The sequence below is a fragment of the Felis catus genome, chromosome B2, assembly GCF_018350175.1.
Source record: "Felis catus isolate Fca126 chromosome B2, F.catus_Fca126_mat1.0, whole genome shotgun sequence".
NCBI classification, from domain to species: domain Eukaryota; kingdom Metazoa; phylum Chordata; class Mammalia; order Carnivora; family Felidae; genus Felis; species Felis catus.
Window position 1 is genome coordinate 91138867 of NC_058372.1, and position 20302 is coordinate 91159168.

Sequence of the window (20302 nt, forward strand, 5' to 3'; positions counted from 1 at the left end):
TTTTGTCTGAAAAGTAGAGTAAAAGGAGTGGCAATCTCTAATCATTCCCTTCATAAAGTTTTTTTTTAAACACTAAAATATATTAAAAGTAAAATTTAAAAAGGCACATAAAAGTTTTAAATTAGGATAGCATATACTGTTATTAGGAATAGGCTAACAAATTGCAAATTAATAAACAGAATACAAACTTTTTTGTGTATTTACTATGTACCAGACATCACTGTCCTGCTTTGTATGAATGAACCAATTTAATGCTTATTATCATTCAGTGAAATATACATTATAATTATTCTTGTTCTTCAGATGAGAAAGATAATGCATACTGGGATTCATTACCTTATCCACAGTCACACAGCTCTGAAGTGGCGAAGCTATGGTCCAAGCCCATAGCACCCACAGGCTGAACACCCCTATTGGGCCAGTCTCTAGTTAGGGATACTTTACTTGGGAATTAGGACTCATTTTAGAGAGTGTGACTTTTTTTTCTCTCTAAATGAAGGAAGTTGGAAGGAAGGAAACTAAATGTTTCCTTTTAAAAAATTTTTATTTTCATATGAAATTTAAATATCCATATCCTTTCCATCACCTTAATCCTTCAATATAATATAGAAGTAGAGAGAATATGTGTTCTATGCCTGAATGACTCTAAACATATTCATTTAAAATAGTTTTAAAAATAGTATAAATATGGATATTTCTAAATATGTGATTTTAGGACTGAAATTTTCAACTTCCACATATGTATTTGGTTTTATATATACTAGATGAATATATAGTTTAAAAAGATCAGAGTTCCAAAAAATGTAATTAAAATCATCATTTACAGGTGTTTTCATTTTCATTTCTTGATGGGGTAGACTAGTGATTGTTAAAGATCGATAGAGTTTTTCTAATTTGGAAAGCAGCTGCCAATATGGTTAGCTACTGATATATTTTAAAACACTAAGAGTTTTATAAATTCACAGGTCTCAAATTGTACATCCATGTGCATATTTTGTGAGAGCTGTGAATTGGGCAAAGATATAAGGGATGTTTTTGCAGAAATTAGTCTGATACAAAGTGCATTTTAGGTTTTGATACCAATAAACCATTACATTAATTTGAGATTTATCTAAATCAGGTTAGAAATGCTACACTGGTGAAAACCCTCTGTTCTTAGTATTATCAGAGTGATGTTCTCTTAAATTATTCAAACCATTCTCTGTGGAAAGTAGGAAAGATAACCATGTGACTTTCCACGAAGCTTGGAAACAGTTAGGACCACTGTATTCACATGAATTCTTTCATATATTTAATTAAACATGACTGTTAGGGTCAGATGTTTTATTTTTCATGGCCTTTGTGAATTTGGTTTGACTATTTTAGGAATCTTGAAATCATACACTGAGACGTAGAACCTCATTCAGAAATTTACTTTCCTTCATACACAATTACTATTAGTTTGGAAAGTCTGTTCTTTATAACTACACATAATAGGTGCTTTAATTCGAGAGCACTTTGTTTTAATTAGTTGTGCTACTCCAAACAACAGAAGAGTTAATTGATTTTAGAGAGAGAATTTGTTATTGCCTTAGAGATGTGTGTGTGTGTGTATGTTATCTTATATCTATCTATATATATGTTGATTATCTTATATATATAAAGATATATACATATATATGTATATAAAGATATATATATACATATATATGTATATAAAGATATATACATATATATGTGTGTATATATATATATATATATATATATATATATATACACACACATATATATGTATATATCTTTGTTTATTTAGGACTAAATCATCCTGTCTGAAAGCTTCATATTTTGTGTCACTATTTAATCTTCATTTCAATGGGAGGATTGCTTTACAGCAAATTAAAGCATATAAGAGAAAATTAAATTTAACAAAGATTTATTGAGGTCTCACAAAACTTGTTAGATGGCATGCTGAGTGCTGCTCAAGTCCCAGAGAGAATAAGATGAATTTATGCACTTCAGGATCTCGAAATCCAGTACAGACAAGAGACCATAATTCCAGTGAGTACAAATTCTGAAAACATAAAGTGTTAATAAGTAAACTTAATGAAGGAGGTACTCGAGACTAATCCATTCCTTAATATTATAAGAAAATGGAATAAAGAAAAGCTTTATGTAACAGATTATATAGAAAAACATGAGACTTCTAAATTTTGTGACCTCTTTTCTGGCTTTGATTATTTGATAAGCTTGTATATTATCAATTCTTAGGCGTTTCCTTTTAAAGATATCAACATATAAAGGCAAATGTCTCAATTCCATGAAATAATTGTGATATAACTTATCTCAAAGATATGTTTATATGTTTAGCCTGGATGGTATTATAATTTTTTTTAGTAAGTCCATTACCTTCTCTTGGTATCAGTTTGTATGTTGAAAAGAGCATCAAGTTTTAGACTTTGAATACTGTCTTTGACATTATCTGTCTATATGACTTTAGGTAAATTATTTAACTTCTTCAAGCCTCAATATCTTCACCTATAAAATAGATTTGGCAATATGTTCCAGACAGAACTGTGAGGATTAAATTTTATGGTGTATATGAAGCACCTTCACCAACCACAGTGACTGTTGTTTATTTATATCCACCATGGAGCCAGATAAGATTTAAGGCCACTTAAAGACCAGGCCTTTATTATATGCAAATCGGATTTTTTTAAGCACTGTCAATTCTCTGTTTCTGGAAGATTGTACGTGTTGAGTGACTGAATATTTAAGTGAGTTAACCATTAAAAGCTGAAACATTAAAAGCTAACCATTAAAAGCTAGGATGTTTGAAGACTACTCTTTAATTCAGCCTCCAGCAAATAACTTTTCAAACACAAATGAGCATTTATCTTCCTTCCCTGAACTGAAAGTTTAGGAAGATGTTATGGAGAAGCCCATACTACCTTGTCTCTGCAGCCTGGGATGGAATGGGCACAGAGAGGGAGGGATCCAGGTAGAGGATGAAGAATCTGGGAAACTTTCCATCTGCTTCAGGATTAGATATTAACCTTGGCTTTGTTATTTAGTTTGAAGCCCTGCCTATAAATTCCAAAATATCAAGAGTATTTATAATCAAATTGAAAGCAACACATGCATTCCAAATATTTGTATTATTTACAATTTGGTATTTTCTGCTCTACTGCTTTGCTATCTTAGCATGAATCATTGGAGTTGACTTTTGAAATGTCACTATTGTGTGCACAGCACAGTGCAAAGAATGTAGTTTACATTTCAATCTCTTTCTTTCATCTATTTTGTTCAATCCTCTTTCCAAGAAAGAACCAAATATTAACATTCATGAGGTATTTTAACTATGCAATGAAAAAAAAAGGAAAAAACAAGAAATATGCAATCTTTTGCTACTTATTTGGAAATTTATGTAAATCTCTTCAAGATATTAATTATAATTATAATATATTAATTATATATAATATATAATATATAATATATATTAATATTATAATTATTAGTTATAATTATATATAATATAATATATATTATATATAATTATAATTAACTGAATTTTCTGTCATGTATTTTTATTAGTATAGACATATCCATTTAATTCTTTTTAAATAAGTGGCTATCTCCGTTTTAAAAAGAGGCATAGGTAAACTTATTTCAATGGCATTGAAATGGGATTTGGTTTATTATTTCTTAAATAAAATCAGTACACATAACTTAGTAATTAGAAGTTTGTAAGGCTGTTTTGAATCTTTGTAAACAAATGATCGGAGGAGCGCCTGGGTGGCTCAGTCGGTTAAGCGTCAGACTTCAGCTCAGGTCAGGAATCTCGCCATTCATGAGTTCGTGCCCCGCGTCGGGCTCTGGGCTGATGGCTCAGAGCCTGGAGCCTGCTTCCGATTCTGTGTCTCCCTCCCTCTCTGACCCTCCCCCGTTCATGCTCTGTCTCTCTCTGTCTCAAAAATAAATTAACGTTAAAAAAAATTTAAAAAAAATGATTGGAAAGTTTTGATTCTTAATAATCATCAACTAGTTAAGCTTTTTACAAAAAAAATATTTATTTATTTTGAGAGAGAGAAAGCCGGAACAGGGGAGGAGAAGAGAAAGAATCCCAAGCAGGCTCTGGCACTGCCAGCACGGAACTCAACAGATGCGGGGCCTGAATCCACAAACTGTGAGATCACAACCTGAGCAGAAATCAAGTCAGATGCTTAATTTGTTTTTAATGTTTATTTAGTTTTGAGAGAGTGCAAGCAGGGGAGGGGCAGAGACAGGGGTGGACACAGGATCTCAAGTGGGCTCGGTGCTGACAGCAGCAAGCCTGATGTGAGGCCTGAACTCACAAACCACTGGATCATGACAGGAGCTGAAGTTGGATGCTCAATGGACTGAACTCTGCAGGTGCCCCAAGAGGCAGGTACTTAACTGACTGAGCCATCCAGGTGTCCCAAGTAGTTAAACTTTTTTGGGGAAGAGAGGGTGACGGTGAGAAAGAAAAAATATTGACAGTGAATTTACCATGGACCTTTTTTTGATAAGTTAAATAATTTTAATTCCAGTTAGATAGGTATATCATGGTTTGTGACAATGGTTTGCTTCATCAACGCAAAATTATTTCAGATGTGCTCAGGTGGACCTAGAATTTTTTTTTTAAATTTTTTATTTTACTTTTGAGAGAGAGAGAGAGCATGAACAGGGTAGGGGCAGAGAGAGAAAGAGTGGGAGACACAGAATCCAAAGCAGGATCCATGTTCTGGGCTGTCAACCCAGAGCCCTATGCGGGGCTCAAACTCATGAACCATGAGATCATGCCCTGAGCTGAAGTCAGATGCTCAACTGACTGAGCCACCCAGGCACCCCAGGTGGACATAGAAATCTTAATCATAGGTCATTGGAAAGCAAGCGTCTAAAGATTTTAAAGGAGCAGTGATAGAAGGCAAGCAATGATTTCAATTAAAGAGAGTGATTCTGCAGTTATCCTGAATCTAGCCAAATGTGCACATCTCTATATCCTGAGGAGTGGTTTAAATCTTTGCTCTTTGAACATGTTTTCTAGCAGCAAGAAGAGACTGTGATCACCACTAAGTAGTAGGACATACAAAATTGAGGCTATTTTTTTCTATTATCTGGCGCATCTTAGCTAAATTTAGGAAACTGTATTAAATTTCTTTGTAAAAGAAACATGATTAGCTGTGGAATTGCTATGCTGGCTTACAGGATTCCTTTGGGTTTCAAAGTTGAATTTTCATCCTATTGTTATCTTCTGTACATGACTTATCTTGGCCTAGAGAAAATGACATCTAGATGTCACCAAGCAATTCATGATGTATGGACTTGTGTATATGTATACCATTAGTTGCATTAATATGATGCATGATATTAAGCATTTCCTGCCAGAGGAAAAATGTACATATATCTCAACTTCTTACAGTTAAGAGGAAAGAATATTTAGTTCAGCTCTAGATTTGAAACACAATTATGATAGTAAAGTTGTTTAGAAGTACAACTAATATTAGTTTCATAGTCTACTAACTTATTGTTCAGAGTATGTTCCAAAGACCAGCAGCGTTGACATTTTCTTGGAGGTTGTTACAAATGCAGATTCTCTGACTCTAACCCAGATTTACTGAGTCAGAACCCACATTTTAACAAGGTCCTTGGGTGATTTGTAGGTGCAGTGAATATTGAGAGGCACTGGTCTAATAGATGTGTTAGATGTCTTGTGGCACAAAATTGTTACTCATTAAACATGTGAAGATTGTGTAAATGATGAAAGTATAATATCCACGTTTAAAAATCTCTATTCAGAGGTGCCTGGGTGGCTCAGTCTGTTAAGCGTCTGACTTCGGCTCAGGTCATGATCTCACAGTTTGTGGGTTCGAGCCCCGCGTCGGGCTCTGTGCTGACAGCTCCGAGTCTGGAACCTGCTTTTGATTGTGTGTCTCCTTCTCTCTCTGCCCCTTCCCTGCTCATGCTCTGTCTCTGTCTCAAAAATAAATAAAACATTAAAAAAATTTAAAAAAATCTCTGTTCATGAGTTGTATTGTTTACAAGCTGGAAAATTACATAAGATGGGTTATATGGACAAACAAAAAAAATTGATAGTGTGTGATAAAAATGTATTTGTTCAAAATTGAATACTGGTAAAATTTGAAAAGACAAACTATGGACTATATGAAAATCAATAATAATAATTTACTAGTCATCCAATAATAATCCAGACATGAAAACTAACACTATAGCATGGCACCTCTTTGTTTTAGTATAATTTAGCCACAATTAAAAGGTAAAACTATATCTTTTTTTGTATAAAATTTACGTATTTATTTTTGAGAGAGAGGGAGAGAGAGAGGGAACATGTGTGCGTGAGAGCAAGCAGGGGAGGGGAGGGGAGGGGAGGGAGGAAGAGAGATTATGACCTGAGCCAAAATCAAGAGTCAGACTCTTAACTTACTGAGCCAACAAGATGCCCCTGAAAGATGAAACTATATCTAACCTATTGATAAAGTAATGCATGTGAGAAGAGATGGAAAGGCTTGTTGCAACAATTGAAATTGTATCATTTCATCTAATTATATCAACAAAGATACGAGAAAAATGGATTGGTTGTATACGGAGCTAAACGAAATTGTGCACATAAGAGGTGAACATGACTAACACTTGTGACATGTTAACTCTTCTGTGATTTATATAATCCCTGGCATGACAGAGAGTGCTTTTTTTCAGCTTTAACAGGAAGTACTATCAAGGATTCTGCCATGGGAGGAGAGCTCTGGCATGTCATCAAAGGATGCAGGGCCAGGGATGAGTATGTGCAGGTTGTAGGTAGTGGTAATGTTGCTGCAGCAATGCCAATCCCGTCACCCTCTTGAAGTCTTCTCGAGCTGCCTTTGATCTCATATTCTCAGCAAAAGAGAGTATTTTCTATTTAGTCTCACAGTCTTTTTGTTTAGCTAGGTAAGAACATGGTCTGAGAGTAGGGGAGGAGTGGATCTTTAAACAAAACAAAACAGATGGGGTGCCTGGGTGGCTCGGTCAGTTAAGCTTGAGACTCTTGATTTCAGCTCAGGTCATGATTTCACCGTTGGTGAAATCAAGCCCCTGTGCTGGGCTCTGCACTCACAGTGCCCAGCCTGCTTGGGATTCTCTCTGTCTCTCTCTCCCACTACCCCTTTTGTGTTCTCTCTCAAAATAAATAAGTAAACATTAAAAAAAAATAAAATAGCATTGCTATTACCAAAAGAGAGTATAATCCATTGCAGGCAGGCAGGCAGACAATAAACAAAAAATATCCGGTAGAGCAAGATTCATAAAAATAGAACAGAATTATTGATCAAATGATGATATATTCATTTTATTTTTAAAAATTTTTAATGTTTATTTTTGAGACAGAGACACAGAGTGTGAGTGGGGGAGGAGCAGAGAGAGAGGGAGACACAGAATCTGAAGCAGGCTCCAGGCTCTGAGCTGTCAGCACAGAGCCCAACGTGCGATCTGAATGCACAAACTGGGTGATCATGACCTGAGCCAAAGATAGACACTTAACCTACTGAGCCACCCAGGTGCCCAGATGTATTCATTTTATAATGTGAACCGTATTAGAGACCTATCAAGTCAGCTATCACTCTAAATGACTATAGGAAACTCTCAGGACATTGTATGAACATGCCGTTACCTAGGCTTTAGGAAAGTTGCTGTGGCATCAAGTAAATATCCTCTGGGACTGAGAATACTCATTATAATTACCTAACAACAAAGATAGTACTTTAAGAATTTATTTATCAGAAATTCTGTCTCAATAACAGATCATTGTAACTTAATTCACCAGTGGGCCTCGAGCACTCAGGCATTTTATTCAGGAAAGTACTGGATAAATATTTACATGGCCTTGCTTCTTGACCCGTAACTAGCAAGTTTTTTGGGCGCTGATCCCTTATTTGTTAAGTTGTTGGGGAAGATCTTTAATATCCCTTCCAATTCTGTGAAACAATGTGTTCAGATTGTCCTGAGTGACACAAATGAACTGAATGTTAAGTATAGCAAAATTCTCTAGGTAGAGAGACATATTGATGTGATTATTATTTAATGGTTATTTTAAATTTATATGTGCAATGTATAATTGTACATTGCTTAATATTAGAATTAAGCATTTTGGATCCCAAGAAGTTTATAAAATATATACACTTTCTAATAATTTAAATGTATTATTATAAATACACCACAAATGTATAAAACAGTGGGGCGCCTGGGTGGCGCAGTCGGTTAAGCGTCCGACTTCAGCCAGGTCACGATCTCGCGGTCCGTGAGTTCGAGCCCCGCGTCGGGCTCTGGGCTGATGGCTCAGAGCCTGGAGCCTGTTTCCGATTCTCTGTGTGTCTCTCTCTCGGCCCCTCCCCCGTTCATGCTCCGTCTCTCTCTGTCCCAAAAATAAATTAAAAAAACTTGAAAAAAAAAATGTATAAAACAGATTATCTCAGGATTTCACAGCTTGGACATTAGGAAAATGCAGATAGGAAATGGCAATGCTCATTTCTTAGACTGATTTTAATCATAGTTATATGGTGAAGAAATTTTGAGATATTGTAAAGTAGTCTTGATTTGTTTATATGTTGGTTAAAAATTATCGGTTTAGAAATTGTGCTGAATCTTTTATGAAACTACCTTTGATCAATGATTGGATTTGTATAATTCTTGATATTTTGAACACATAGAACATACCACTTTTGGTTCAACAATAAAGTGCTACTAGGTGACTACCCAAAGAGAGGTTTGTGTAAAGTTGGGGCCTAAAAGTGTCATTCGTGAAAGCCATAGTTTCTAAAAATATTTTTGTTGAATATGTCTATTTGTAAAAAATACATACAAACATACATTCGTACATAAAATATCTTTAAGGACATACCTCCATTATACTTACTTATATATTATATATACATGTCCTATACTATATGTATTATAAAATATGCAAGGTAGAAATTTAAAAGGGTAAGATAATGATGAAATAACTGATAATTTTAAAAGAAACTTATATACTTTCATTCATGTTAGAAGTATTTTACTTCTGACTAAAATATAGAAATGGAATAATGCCAACATTTTTTATGAGATAAGGAAATTGGATATGTATCATTATTTTTATTAAATTGACTTAACACTTCAACTTGTAAGTTTTTAAGAATGTTTTAAGAATATTCTTTTCAAATAATTAACTACTTTCACAACATCCTGTCACAGTCAAAAAACTTGTAGCTTCAAATTCTTTGTTAATATTTTGCTTATGATTAACGTAAACAATGACTTTCATGTACAGTAGTATTGCTATCTCTCTTTCTTTTTTTGGTACTTTAAAAAATTCCAGTCAAGCTTATAACCTGTCATTTATTATATAGTCTTTTCATTAAATATTATTTTTTTAAGGAACTCATTTAATGTTAAGGTTACAACTTATTTAATGCAACCCTCCCTTAATAGTTCATAATAAAAGGTAGGACATGCTGTATTTTAGTGAAACGATCTAATCCCTCAATCTGAGGCATGTTAGAGACACTTATGCTTGAGTTAGTTGTGTAGCAGTCCTACTACTTACAAAAGAATAAAAGTAATAATAATAGACTAAAAGTCTTTTTCAGTGGAACATGTTTCAGATGGTAAACTATACCCCTAACAAAAGGTATGCAGTATGCAAATGTGTAAAGTGATGACCAAATAGCGTTTTCAGTATTTTTTTTTTGAGAATAAAGTAAGTCGGCTCTTTTGTCTAGATTCATAGAAACATTGAAATTCGGAAATGACATACATAATTTTTGAAGACATCTTCATATCTTTAGTTCCTGAGAAAGGTACAACTGAGAATGTTTTCTTAATGGTATACTGATCTCTTATAGTTTAAATAAACTGAGAGGAGGCTTGCCTATATTTTATACACTGTTCATTTACATGCACATAGCTATAATAAAATATATACTTTCTTAGATTCAGTTAGAGATTTGGCTGCCTTCCCAGCATAAGGCAAGTATATAAAAACTGAATATCCTCATCTGTTAAACAAGTTGGCCTCTTCAATCCTTCCTCTCTCTCTCTCTCTCTCTCTCTCTGTATGTATGTATGTATATATATATATATATATATATATTTTATATTTTTATATTTTTATATTTTTATATTTCCATATACATATATTTCCAAATACATATATTTGGTAAATTTTCAAGCAGAAAAACAATCTGTGTTTTGACTCTTGGTAGTTAACAGTAGGAAGTCTTGTATTCTAAGCTAGACTTCATTTATGGAACAAATTGGCCAAATTCTCAGGTCACAGTACAAGCATTGGTCAATTGCTTTTTCCTGGAATACATTTTCTGTCCCCTGCCCTTTCTTACTGAATAAGTTAAATTGAGGTATTTGTCTTCATTATTTTTATTTTTCATTTAACAAACCTGCATGTTTTATAGGACATGTTAAAATACTAAATCGGAGACTTGGTGGGAGGATATGAAAATATGGAGAATAGCCAGCAGATGGTAATGGAAGGAGGGCAGGTTTAAAACCAAGTAGACTCTGAGCTTGAAACCTGATCTTACTACCGGCTAGCTGTGAAACTTTAGGCAAGTTGCTTACTTTGTGTAAGTCAGTTTGCACATCTGAAAAGGGAAGTTAAGTGTTAAGAGAATTAAAATGTAGTGTATGAAAAGGAGTCCTCACAGTAGATGATCAAATAAATAAATATGCAGATCTTACTGTTAGATAAGATCCAAAGAAAATTTGAGCCATTTTTTTTTACTTTTACTAAAATATTAAATATGGTATTTTCCTTGTGTGGGGAGTCTGAGCATTCCAAAAAAGGTCTCCAAATGAAATATATTGTACTTTAAAACAGGTAGCGTGATGTACTTTGGTCAGGCAACAGAGAAGTGGGAAAACAGTTTCAACTTTTAAACCTCTGCTTTAATTACTGAAAATGTTTTGCCTTCTGGGTAAATATCAAGTATTTAAAATCAACAGTTGTGATTTTACTCAGTGCCTTTCTGTTCCTCAAGCAATATTTGATTACTTAATAAAGAATCATATTAATAGGCTAAAGATATCTTAAAAGCTATGGGTAGAGAGAGCAAATGTTGGTTCTAGTAATCATAGTGCATATTAACTGTTCCTTTTTCTACACTGCTCATAGTTATGAACTGACTCTTTGGTATCACCATACAATTATGTATTATTATTTTAAGCTGCAGCCCTTCCAACTTAAAGGTAATCTTCTTTAGATGTGAAAAATATTTTTTTTATTCCTCTCAAAAAGAGCCGTTATGAATGTTTTGGGATGCCAACTGTTTTCAGTTATTAAGACTGCAAGATGAAGTGTTTATTGGAGTGTATTTTATGTTAAGACAAATACGTTGGTGATAAAGTTTTTAAAAAGTGCTATAGTTAGTGTTTGTTTAATTGTGGTTAGAATATAGTCACTGTTAATGTACTGCAGCATTTAATGACACTTCTGTGTGTAATAAAAGCAAAAAAGTATTTTCATTAGTTAAAAAGATGGAAATGGCTTTGGGTCCTACTTACATAAGAGCATTACTTTCTCATGTACTCTGAACTTCTAGCATATATAATTTTCTTTTGTTAAATATGTAATCTGTCAGTTCATCAGCAAAGATTTATTTCACACCTTTTTGTGGCATATGTGCTGGTAGTTATGCAAAATACAGAGAATGTAAAACAAGTTAAGTACTTCCTATCACATTGGAGAGATAATAAATTCTATACCTGAAACAGATAGCAATATTTGCTGATATATGAGTAAGTGGCAAACAGCATTTCCCAAAGTATCTATGAAACATTATTTCCTTGAAATGTTCTGAGAAAAGTATTCCATGTCCAAATGTGTTTGGGAAATGTGGTCCAATATATATTTCTTTTAGAGATTTACAGTACACTCTAGCATATTAAAAAGTCTGAGAAGGCCTGCAATAATGATGCCAGTAAAAATTATTTGGACAAGAAATTTTCTAAGCTTATTTTTATCATGTCCTAAGTATCTCCCATAGAATGAATCCACGTTTAGAATTGCTCCTTGATTTAAAATCTAATTAATCCAACTGAGCATCCCTTTAAAGGATGTGAATGCTTATTTTCTATGATTAAATGCTGGTTTAATAATAGTGTCACATTAAAAAATACATTGTTGCAGGCAGTGAAGACTGTTACAACTTTTCAGGAGGGAAGTTTGGCAAAACATGAAAAAATATAAAATATAAATGCTCCTTGGCTTAGAAATCATACTTCTAGAAACTTACCAATGTTCAAAAGCTTTTAATGGCTAAACTTTGCCTCTGATCTAAGGATAATCTCATCAGCATGCCATGCAGTATCCTCTGTTACATTTCCCAGTACACCTTGGAATATACAATATGTGCTGCAGAGATGAAAAGTAGAGACAGATTTATGGAGGCCTGAAAGGTTAGGAAAAGATTCATGGAGCAGGTGGGACTTCAATCAGCCTTAGTGGATGGGCAGTGTTTTGACAGAAGAGACCTCATTCTACACTTGATTCTCCAAATTCTAAGTCCAAAATGAGCAGTTGACACATTGTGATGTTAATTAAAGACTAATACACACACACACACACACACACACACACACACACATACACACACACACACGCAAACATTTTTTGGCTAGTGGTGCTGTTACGTCAGGCAGTGTTCTAAGCACCTTATTATATATCACTTGGTCTGCAAAAACATTCCATGATGTGAAAATTATTCTTTTACTGGTTTATGTACATAAAGAAACTGAGGTTTCATGTTCCATCCTGGGGTTACACTGCTAATTAATGTGGGAAATTCGTAACTCCTCAGACTTTGCATTTTTGCCACTTTGTTTCCTTGTTATAAGAGGATAATCCAGTTAACTCTGCAAATACAAAATACTTTCTCTATCTTATTTTTTTAAGTTTATTTATTTATTTTGAGAGAGACACAGAGAGAATGCCAGTGGAGAGGGGCAGAGAGAGAGGGAGGGAGAGAGTCCCAAGCAGGCTCCACATGGGAGCCTGACACAGGGCATAAACTCAGGAACCTAAGCCAAAATCGAGTCTGCACCCAGGTACTCCTTTACCTCATTCTTAAAGAAATTTCTTTCTTATACTGCAACCATCATTCTTTGATTGTTATTGATTCGATACAAAAATAGAAAAGATTATGAACCACAACTGTTACTTGAGTTGCACTTGTATATATGCAAAGAAGAGGGCCAAACTATTTATGTAAATTCTAAATATGTCTTGTTTTGAAGTGAAACCAGTCAGGTTGCTTATTTGGGCCTTTATATTTGACTCTCGTAAGGAATTTTATAAATTCTAATTTCTGTGAGGTACATATGGGACAGTTTTGATGAATTGTCTGGCTTTCTTTTCTTTTAGTATAATCAATCAGAATTAAGACTAAAAGTTAGCTTATAAATGAGCTAATCTATGCACTATCCGCAGCAGAATATATGAGAAATGTATCTATCTGAAAATACTGATGGGAAGACATAGATTGCCCCCCAAATTACAGAGAGTCTATGAGGATTCCATAGGTATTATTTTTCTTTAACTCCAATTTATTTATAAACTGTTAATAATGAGGATCCTGTTTAGAATACTAATGTAATGGGAATTCTTAAAGTTATTATTTTCTACATTTTATAAACTGAAGAGAAATATTTTTCATCCTATAAAATTCTAAATAAGTATCCATATTTTTCACACTTTTTCTGAATTTTCATAGTTAATTGCTATTCTCCAGGGAATTTTTTTTCTCTAACATTAAGCACTTTTTTAGTGTTTGTATATTATTTCATACATCATACTAATATGTAAGAAGTTTGATAGAGCTCAATAAGCATCAGAAATAATAATGTACAAAGGATAGAAAAGCTGCTAATAAACAGGTATTAAACATTTAATATTATAAATATTGAATAGTTTAATGAGAACAGGAAGAAAAGAGTACTTACGGGAGAGAGTACAGTCAAAAGACAGATTATTTTATTCTTCTAATATTCTCAAATCTTATTGAATGTAGTAAAAGGACCAGGGACTTTTTGTTTATCTGGTATCCAGTTTGATTTGGCATTTTGTTTGCAGCTCTGTATATGTGTAAAGTACACATGATAGTAAACAATGTGAATAAGAGTTTTAAAAATGTGAAAAATCAAGTGATATCATAGACAGTAAAGCACACTCTCCTAAATATTCTCAATGTATATGCTGTGCACTGAGAAATGACATAATTACAGCACAACAAAGCAGAGCAATGTCTTGAGGTCAAAGAAAAATTCAATTTTGTTTATGATTGTTTTCATGGAAAATATATCCAATATTATTAAAATTTTCAGAATAACTGGAGTGCCTGGGTGGCTCAGTTGGTTAAGCATCAGACTGTTGATTTTGGCACAGGTCATGATACCACGGTTTGTGAGATTGAGCCTTATATCAGGCTCTGTGCTGACAGCATGGAGCCTGCTTGGGATTCTCTCTCTCCTTCTGTATCTGCCCCTCCCCAGCTTATGCTCTCTCTCGCTCTCTCAAAATAAATAAATAAAACATTGTTTAAAAATAGCTTTCAGAATTACTAATTTATATATGCATTGACATACCACGTTTTTACATACAAAGGAAATTCCAGGAAAAAAAAATACCCCAATTAAAAGAAAGTTTATCAAATAAAATAAACAAAATTATGTTTGACCATGCTAGTTTTTCATTATTCACATAATTTAACATATGTTTTTCCAGAAAAAAATAAGATTTATAGAGTAACAGGTTATAACCAATTTCCGTAATTAGTTTCTCCAAAGAAATAAAAACATAAAAATTACAACTTCAAAAATAAATGTCAATTTCAATGTTTAGTAGCTAGAATTGGCACATCTATTCTGAGAAAAGAAAACTATGGTAAAGACTAAACTCCATTGATTACAATAGACTTTGAGTTATATTTTAATAGCAGGCTAGTTTTCTGGGATTTATTAAAAATGAAAGTATTTGGGCAAATGATTAATTTTGCTAGTGTTAAGTGTTCAACTAGTGGTAAGTGGTAAGTGTTAAGTTTTGTTCAAGGTTAAGAGATTGGTAAAAAAAAAATTAGCAATGTATTATTCAGAAACTGAGTAGAGTAGAATTACTTTATTTTAAAATAAGATGAAATGAAATAATATTACAAGGTATTTTTAACTTAGAATTATTATGACATAAGGGGTAAATGTCTGATTTTCTTGATTAGAATTATTTTGAAATTAGTTGTAATATGGGATAAAATATTCCCTCTTTCTCCTTTTTTATGGTTTATGGATTTCATAGAGAAGATAGGAAATAACCAAATATAAGGTGCTCAACTTTATTTAAATCCACATATAAAGAAAGAAATTTTAAATTTCTGGAAAAATGTCTTGTTTGGATTTCATTAATTTCAGTCAAAAGTAAGACTTTTAAAGTAAAACAGTAAAACAGAGTAATTGTTTATATTGAAATTTCAATGACTATTTTGGATATTTGTTTTCATGGATATTGTGAAAGTATTATGGAGATAGTGTCTCCTTAGAAATTGTGTTACTATAGATTACATATATACCTCACGTCTCTTTAGAAGTTACTAGAATTTTAGGGGTAAATGACTCCTTTTATGGTTAACTGACTATTCAACAATTTCCTTAGAAACTGATCACTTAGGTTCTTTTGCAGCAATTTAAGCCATGAAGTTAATTCTACTGAGTTTCTCAAAAGCCCTGATGCCAGGGCTTTGCCCCAGCTGATTTTTTTTGTTTTTTCTTGATACCAGGTCCTTTCTCCTTTCCTGCCCCTTTCATTTACCTAATCACTGTTCATCCTTTTGGTCTCTGTGTATTAGTCCAGATAGGTGAGATTATGATGCATTAAGAAAAAAAGACCAAATTTCAGTGGCTTAGCATAACATATTATTTCCTTCTCATACAAGTCTATTATAGATGGAGGTGGCTGTCATCAGCTGTCAATGTTCTTCATTTGGTGTGTCTGTCTTCCATTTGCTTTTATCTTGTAATACCTTCATGTAAACACATGATTCTGTGACAAGAATATGGAGGAAAAGAGCATGAAAAATCATACAACACTTTTTAAGTACTCCTTTCTGGAAGTATAATTTGCCCACCTAGGCAAATTTTCATAGGAAAGAGAGTGCTGATAGGCATTAGTAATATCTACCGAACTCAGCTTAAATAAAACATTTGTGTTACTGTTACTTGAAAACGGCCCTCTCCCCTGATCTTCCCCAGAAACTTTCTTTCTTAATGTATTGTTCTTTCTTTTCATAATCATTATCATAATGAGTTGTTTGATTGTCTTATCTTTTTATCTAGACTGAAGCTCCCTGATGTCTGGAATTACATCTATTTTTGCTCACAATTTTATTCACAATAACTAGCATACAATAAGCAGCTAAATATATATCAAATTAATGAACCAGGGTACTAAGTGATTCAGTTGGATCTATGTTGATTGCTCTTGACTCTCTCATGGTTTCATGTATGATGTTGTGCCCATAGTATGCAACAAGCAAATTCTAATGGATGAATCAATCACTTATTCAGTACATATTATGTGCTTGACACTATTTGAGGAAATCTGACTTAGGGAATGATTATATTGCAGTGCAACCAGAAATGTCTTTCATAAGATATTTGTGTCAACTTACTCTCCCACTCAATTAACAAAACACTTGTTATAGCTCTACTAAAATAAACACTATGGTAGGAACTTGAGGGAGGAAATATTGGAGAAAGGGTGAATGAGGCACGATCTCTGACCTCAAAGAGTTGACCATCTATGGAGGATAAAATGTACATATAATCGCAACTATTGAAGAAAGCAATATAGCATAAAGGATAAGAGCTGGGCACTGATTTCTTGATCAACTGTCAACTATAGCTTCAAATGAGGAACATCAGAGAGAGTTTTATGGAGAAAGTAGGCTAATTCATGTGATGCTTGTTATTTCTGGGCCAAATTTGTGGAGAGATAGAGCTTGATTTCTCCATACTTACTTTCTATGTCTTCAATAGATTTGAAATTTTAAGTTGAGATAGAGTGTCATAAAATGGTAAGTCTTCATTAATATAGGTCCTTGCCAACATGGATTAGAATCCTCTCTCAATACCCGTTGGACATGTAGCACAAACAAAAAATAAACATTTGTTCCTTAAAACTGCTGCCATTTGGATTTGATACATGTGAATGTTTATACATACATATACATACATATGTAACAGATATTTAAGTTTCTAAGAGAGTTGGTGTTAGAAAATTAAGATAGTAATCAATTTTATCTACTAGAGGTGTGGCTGGTATCCTGTGTTCATCTCTCTCTCTCTGTTGACTTTAAATCTAAGACTATGAGGTTTAATAAATGATAAACTTAAAAAAGCCTAAGGCCCACAAGTATAATTCCTAAATGCAGACAGTAGTGAACAATAAGTGAACTTCCAATTGTTTGGCTATCATTTGGTCACCTCGCACCATAATATTTTATAATTTGATTCTTGTAATTTAAATTAGTAGGATACTTAAGAGTTACAGGCTCTTGAAGGCAGTATAAAAAACTAGCTCACCAGTCAGAATGGTTTTTTGTTTGTTTGTTTGTTTGTTTGTTTGATTTGTCTACATGATGCTAAGTGTGTAACTTGACAGACTTTTAAAAACTGAAGTGATTATGTCTTGGAAAAAAGCTGCTGGTTATTTACAGAAGGTGGTTTAGGTCATTTATAGAAGACTATGCATATCATATAATTTTAACCTGAGAAGAACACAATTTAATTGTTTTTGATAGTGTTATTTACTTTTTGTTTCTGACATATTCAAACACAGAGATGATAGTTATGTTGAGGGTAGATCTGTATTATCAGCAAGATGAATATTCATTCTGGAGGCGAGGCTAGTGTTTATGGTCAGATCCAGGAGTTAAGACAGCCACATGAGTTACTGATTCTGGGGTTTCAGTATTCTACCAATTTTGATAGGGTGTAAATTCCTGTTAATGACTAGGAATTAGTACCTTTTCACCTTTTGTAAGATTGAGTCCTACGACCAGATATGTAGGAAACAGTAAAAATAGGAAAAAAAACACATCTGATACAGAAAGCTATAGGAACTCAGTTAATAATTCCCTTCTTACTTTTTAAAGATCTGATACCTTTAAAATATCAATTTCTGAATTTCAGAGAAGAGCAAGCTGTTGAAATCATTCATATTATTTCACATTCTGGTTTTACTTTTCTATGCTTTAGGATAAGTCAAAATTCCCTGTTGTCTGGCACCCATCTTATAAAAGCTAGGAAGTGTACTGTGAATTTCGGACATGATCTCAGTGAGCAACTTTGTGGAAATAATGTGTATGTGGAATTACACACTGTCAATTCTGTTATATGAGGAGGATTATCAGTTTTGCATGTTAATCAGGCACAATTTCCCACTTTTCTCCCCCGAGTATCAGTGCTGTTTTAAGGACCATATGACGTGGCAAATAAAAATAAAGGAAAAAAAAAACAGCACCAGTGCTCTAGAAAGTGTGATACAGTGGAGTATGAAATGGGAATGAAGGAAAGCAAGATGCATTGAGACCATGGAGGTCAGTGTGCATAAACTGAAAAAGGCAATGATGTCTGATAAAAGCAGCAGGGAAGCAATTTCCCAGATATGTACACAGACCAACTATTCCATCTTGGACCCTCTCTGTCTAGTCTCTGCAGATGGCTCTGTGGTATTTTCTCAATCACACTTAACTTCAGAAAGGAGAGCCTTCATCACTGTGATCATTATTACTATGCTTAGTAGGGTATTGATTAGCTTTAATTCTTACCCTTATAATGCAACTCATGACTTAGTAACTATATATGATACTTTACAAAATTGATACTAATTGACAGATTAAAAAAATAGAAAATTGAATGGGAGTGTTAAGTTAGAATTTTTGTAATTAGAGTAGATATATAAAACTATACAAAATTGCTTGTTTTTATACATTAAAGCAGAAGGAAAATAAACGAATCAGAGTGTTTCAACTTGTTTGCTGAGATACTTGGATAATTGAAAAACACAAAGGAAACTGCTGTATTACATTCTCTCACGTTAAATATGGAAGATTAAATAATGGATGATGTATTGACTAGTAACAAGTTTCTAATTCCCATTGAGTATTTGGAGAAAATCATTTTTCTCCAGATGAGTAGAGCTTTCTAAAGGGGACATAGACTCAGAGTTTAATGCGGCCTGCATCTTCTCATGACACCTAGAGAGGAAGATCACTAGTCAGAGAGGAAAGCAATTTCTCATCCCTGTACACAGATTTCAACACAAACTGATGGCATAGAGGGGGGAAATGGAGCGACCCCTCAGGCCGTGGACCCTTAAGACAGCTGAGTTTTCCTGGGGTTCAAAGAAGGCAACACTTCTCTTAGCAGGTTCTCTAATGGGAATATACCAGTGTTACAGACCTGACCTGTGTCCAATAGCTTCAAGCTGTTCCAGAGTGAAGGCTTCAGATTCTCCTTCTGTTGGGTCCAGCAGAGTTGGCCTGTGTAATTTAGAGAGTCGACAAATCAAAGGCACCAGGTATCTACACTTACCGAAGATGGCAGGTGACCTAAGTCTATTCTGGCCCCCACAAGCAAAAACAATCTGCTCATCCTTTTAGAAAAGTTAATTATTAATCTACCACACACACAGAGTACTACCATCCAAAGTAAAAGTGCTGTATCATGATCAAACCCCATCGGCTAATTTCATAGTAGAGGCTCACAGGCTTTATTTCCATCAGGAACATAAGAAAGGAAGTCTTATTACAAAATGGTATTAGCTTAAGAATCCCTTAAAGCTCAGCAAAAGAGGATGGTCTCAGAGACCTCTTATCAAGACAGATATATTATGGCGATAACTTAGTTGGAATTAAAATTTGGAAGGAAAATTGACTAAAGAGTTCATTTCCAGCTAAAAAATCAACTTTTAGTTACTGCAAGGGAAGTTTTTTTCAGAACATGTCAACTACATTTTGATTCTGTGATTTTAATGAAGACCAGTCTTGCCTGCTTTTTCCTTCACTTTGCGATTAACATCAAGCTATGTCCAGTGGTATTCCTGGTGCTCTTCAGATAGCATTAGGAATAGATGCCCGCAATGGCCATCTTAACAGTTTATTTAAAGGCATGCCTTCTCATTTTTATTTTTATTTATTTTTTAATTTTTTTTAATGTCTATTTATTTTTGAGAGAGACAAAGACAGAATGCGAGTGGGTTAGGAGCAGAGAG

The 20302-nt window shown here is 33.7% G+C and overlaps 1 protein-coding gene and 1 long non-coding RNA gene across 6 annotated transcripts in view; one reads left to right on the forward strand and one right to left on the reverse strand.

Annotated features, from left to right (window-relative positions):
* The window catches only part of GRIK2 (glutamate ionotropic receptor kainate type subunit 2), a 651626-nt gene that overhangs the window by 113786 nt on the left and 517538 nt on the right, over positions 1-20302 (forward strand). The window lies entirely within an intron of this gene.
* LOC123385492 lies at positions 1821-19649 on the reverse strand. The gene is made up of 4 exons (XR_006598118.1): positions 17047-19649; positions 15839-16069; positions 12279-12397; positions 1821-2050 (listed from the first exon to the last, which is right to left on the reverse strand). It is a non-coding gene; the product is annotated as an uncharacterized LOC123385492 (long non-coding RNA).